This window comes from Macaca nemestrina, unplaced genomic scaffold (assembly GCF_043159975.1).
Source record: "Macaca nemestrina isolate mMacNem1 unplaced genomic scaffold, mMacNem.hap1 Scaffold_120, whole genome shotgun sequence".
In the NCBI taxonomy this organism is placed as follows: Eukaryota; Metazoa; Chordata; class Mammalia; order Primates; family Cercopithecidae; genus Macaca; species Macaca nemestrina.
This window is the reverse complement of record NW_027257603.1, coordinates 17721-22500: the sequence shown is the minus strand read 5'-3', so window position 1 is coordinate 22500 and position 4780 is coordinate 17721.

The following is a 4780-nucleotide window of genomic DNA, read 5'->3' as shown; positions in this document are numbered from 1 at the left end:
CTGCGGCTCCCCCACCGCCACGCCCAGTCGCACGCGGCCAGAGCCCCCGGAACCCGCTTTCCCCCACACGCACCGCAAGGCCGACCCAAACCCTCCGGGCGCCCACCGGGCCGCCACCGACCTGGCCCCGAAGGCGCGCGCCGTGGGGTACGCGGACACCGGGCCAACCAGCGTGGCCGGCGGCGGCGACGCCCCCAGAAGGCGGAGCCGGGTTCGGGCCCAGACGGGGCGGCCAACAGCATAAAAGCCGGTGAGCCGCTCGGGGAAGAGAGGATCGGCAGGCGGCGGACAGGGAAAAGGAGCACAAGGCAGGCAAGGAGCCAGGGGGCCACGGAGACAAGGGCACGGGGAACCCGCAGGGGGCTAACTCGGGCAAGCAACCCTCAGGCACGGCCGGGCCACCAGGAAAACACGGCCACGGGATCCCACCGCCACAGACACGAGGGCGGTCCCGCGGCGCCCCGCCTGGGACGCCGAACGGCCCTCGGGCAGCCCACCGAGCAACCCCCTCACGAGCCCCGGGTCCCGCCACCGGCGGCCCCGAAGCAACCTCAGCCACAAGCCCAACACCAGGGGCCACATGTCGCCCGTTTCTCGTCCGTCCCGGACCCGGTCCCGCTCCGGGAGACCGGCGCGCCGCCCCGTGGGGACGGCTCGCTCCCCAAGGACCAGGCGGCCCCACACCCCGCGCCACGCGAACGCGGTCATCGGCAGCGGTCGCGGCTCGGCACGGGAGCGGGCGGAGAGCCGGCTCACAGCGGAGAGCGGCGTCGCGCGCCAGACGGCGTGCCACGCGCACCCGCCACTCGCAGCAGCCTTCCCATCCGCTAGGACGTCGGGCCCGGCCCAGCGGGATCCTCCCCCAACTCGGAAGGGGGAGGCGCGGGCCACAGTAGACGACGAGCCGCGCGCTCGGCCCCCACCGCGGGGTCCGGCGGAACCCTCACTGTCCCCCCACCTCATCCCATCAAGGCGGGGGCAGCGGAGGAGGAGGGTTCTCTGCAGGCGAGTCGCTACGGCAGCGCTACCACAACACAGAGAGAGGCGGCAGGCCGGGGGATCCGGTACCCCAAGGCACACCTCTCGGATCGCTAGAGAAGGCTTTCTCACCGAGGGCGGGTCACGCTCCCCACCCGCCAGTCGCCCCTCGTCGGGCCCGCAGAGGCGCTCAGGGACGCCTGGGGAAGGGAGGGGGCCTGCGGCGCGAGAAGAAACCTGCGGCAACCTTGAGCGTTTGCGGTCAGGGCAGGGGCCCGGCCGGCGCGCGTGCGCGCAGCCCCCAAGGCCCCCCGCCGTCCACCCACCTCCTTTCTGTGAGGCAAGGCGCCTCCAGTTCACCCACACACGACCGATCGGAGGCAGAACGGTAGCCCCTCGGCGGCCGGCCGGCGCACGCGTGGCCGGCCCGAGCCCACCGCAACCGCTCACACGGCCCGCGCTCACCCGCCAGAGGGGAGCACGGGACGTGCGCTCGCCAGACCAGGCGGCGCCCTTCCCCACGTGGGAGGGGCGCGTCTCACTCGACCGCCTCGACCCGCACAGCCAACGAGCTCCCTCAGGACCCACGCGCGGACACCATGGCGGCGACCGGAGGAGGGGGCGCTGGGGGCGGGAGCGACACACCACCGCTCGGCCTCGGGCACCTGAGAGACAACCCGGGGCGCTCCAGGAGCACCGCAAAGGCCCAGGCGGAGCCAGCGCTCGCGCAATACCCGAGAGGGCAGCACGGCGGGCCAGCGGGACAGCACCCCCACCGCCGCGGAGGGGGGCGGCCCACGAGACTACGACCACAAGAGGCGAAAGCGAGGGGTGCCTGCTGCGTCAGAGGACCCCCGCCGACCCACGCCGGACGCCACGAGGCAGACGGCGGGGTCGGGACAGCGAGGTCGGGCCGGGTTCCGCACCCCAGTGCCTCCCAACGCACCGCCCACAGGCGGGGATGGGAGACGGGGGAAACCCCGCGGGCGGGACGAGAAGAACGGGTCTCATTCACCACGAATGCCCGCCCCTCGCCCGTCGCGGCTCGGTCCCGGCCCGGGAGAGCGTGACATCACCACATCGATCAGGGAAAGCATCCCCGGAGCAGGGTCGGCCAGCCAGCCACAGCCTCCCCAGAGGCCAGCGAGCAGATCAGCCTGGCCATCCCCAGCTCCAGGACGGGGGCGGCAGACAACCCGGCAGAGACGAGGAACGCCTGACACGCACGGCACGGAGCCAGCGGGAGTGGGGTTGTCACGGCCGCCCCAGGTGCCCGCAGCGGGGAGCGCACGGTGGCAGGGTAAGCCCGCGCCACCTTCCCCGCCGCCCCCAGGTGGGTCAGAGACCCGGACCCAAGGCGGCACCGGGAGCTGGGACGCTCGGATGCATGAGAGACCGGGCACACGGGCCCCAGCAGGCGGCTCAAGCACGAGCAGGGCCGGCTAGCCGGGTCACCGGGAGGCCGAAGACCCGCAACGCATCCAAGAGACCCAACCTCTCCAGCGACAGGTCGCCAGAGGACAGCGTGTCAGCAATAACCCGGTGGCCCAAAATGCCGGCTCGGAGTGAAACATATACCTCCCCAGGAGACAGGAGGTCGAGTCACCGACCACGCCGCCGGCCCAGGGAACCCGCGACACGGGCATCTGTCCCCAAAATCGCCACCATCGCAGCCAGACACGGAGCACCCAGGGCCCTCTGGTCGACCCCAGGACACACGCCGGAGCAGCGCCGGGCCAGGGACGTCCTCCCGGCCACCCGTGCCACGCAGGGGCCGGCCCGAGTCTCCAGAGCGAGACTCGGAAGCGTTTTCGGCCGTCCCCTCGTACGACCGGGACACACGAGGGACCGAAGGCCGGCCAGGTGTGACCTCTCGGGCCGCACGCGCGCTCAGGGAGCGCTCTCCGACTCCCCACGGGGACTGGCAAACAACAGGTCACGGCAGAGGGACCGCTCCCCGGCACCCGGGGGACGAGGCAGGACGGTCCCCGGCTCCCCACGGGGACTTGGAGAAAAAATTCGGCCGCTGCCTCAGACGGCCAGGATGCGCGCGGGCCCGCGACCGGGCCGGGAAGGGTGTCCCCAGCCTCCCGCCCCAAGCCCGGTGGGTCCCCGCGGGTCGCGGGTCAGGCCTCGGGAGCCGCGGCGTGCTGGTCGACCAACCCCGGCAGCCCCACACCCGGCTGTGGCCCGAAAGCGCAGCGACAACCTCTCCCCACATAAGCCTGCACGCCTGAGCTCTGACTCACAAGTGACGCGCCAGAGCTCTGGCGCGACCGGGACAGCCCGGCTGACGACCGCGGTCTTTCCGGAGCTCTGCCTAGCTCACAGCGGGGACGGTCCCCTCCCTCGGCAGCTGCCACCGCAGCTCCGGAAGCCAAGGGAACGATATAAAAGCGGCCGCCAGATGGAGTCCGACAACCGTCGCGAACGTCACCAAGACAGATCCGGATGGCAGGCCGGCCCGCGGACCGCAAAACCGAAACCGTGAGTCGAGAGACGCTATCCCGAGGCCGAAAACGCAGCCCCTGTACCCCAACCCCACAGAAACGGTCCCCAAACCCTGTCTCTGCATGGACCGCGACACAGTCAGAAGACAACCCACGGCGTGTGGATGTTCGGAGAGGCATCTCGGTGGGAGAAACAACAAGCAAGGACTCGGTCGCGGGTCGTTGAGGACACAGGGAGACACAGAATGCGTAGGCTCTTCCTGAATCCAGACAGAAGAGGAGGGAGGGAGGGAGGGAGGGAGGGAGGGAGGGAGGGAGGGAGGGCGGGCAGGCAGGCAAACATAAAGAAGGAAACAGAGAAAGAAAGAAAGGAAGGAAAACCTAAAGGAGAGAAAGAAAGAAAAGAGAAGAAAAAAAAGACAAATATCAATATAAGTATTTACATTTGGATATAGGTATAACATATAAAACTACATTAAAATAGAAAAAAATTTATATGCATACACATGAATGAACAGATAAACATGAATAAATAAAAAATAAGATAACATAACATAAGCAAATAGGCCAGGCGCGGTGGCTGACGCCTGTGATCCCAGCACTTTCAGAGGCTGGGGGAGAGAGAGAGAAAAAATATGAAAGAAAGAAAGAAAGAAAGAAAGAAAGAAAGAAAGAAAGAAAGAAAGAAAGAAAGAAAGAAAGAAAGAAAGAAAGAAAGAAAGAAAGAAAGAGAAAGAGAGAGAGAAAGAAAGACAGAAAGAAAGAAAGAAGAAAGAGTGAGAGAGAGGGAGAAAGACAGCGAGAAAGAAAGACGAGAGAAGAAAGAAAAAAAAAGAAAGAGGAAAGACAGGAAGAAAGACAAAGCAAGAAAGCAAGAAAACAAGACAGCAAGAAAGCACGACAGAAAGAGAGAAAGAGACAGAAAGAAAAAGCAAGAAAGCAGCAGAGAGAGAGAGAGAGAGAGAGAGACAGAGAGCGCGCGCGCGAGCGCGAGCGAGCGAGCGAGCGAGCGAGAGAGAGGAGGAGGAGGAGGCGAGGCGAGGCGAGGCGAGGCGAGGCGAGGCGAGGCGAGGCGAGGCGAGGCGAATCTACCTGCTTTCACTACATGTGGGGAGAATCAGGAAAGCCCCCACTAACAACAAGGCCTGAAGTGGAGCTGCCATCTGTGAAATCCGAGCAGAAGAGTCCACACGGGTTAAAGACACGAAGCAAGACAGGGAAACAACTGCTCAAAGAGAAGAACAATCTGGCCCCGCCAGGGTCTGTCTCCTGAAGTTGTGTGGGCAACGAGGGAGTGGGACGGAGGGAGGGAGTGGGACGGAGGGAGGGAGGGCCTCCGAGGCTCGTGTCAA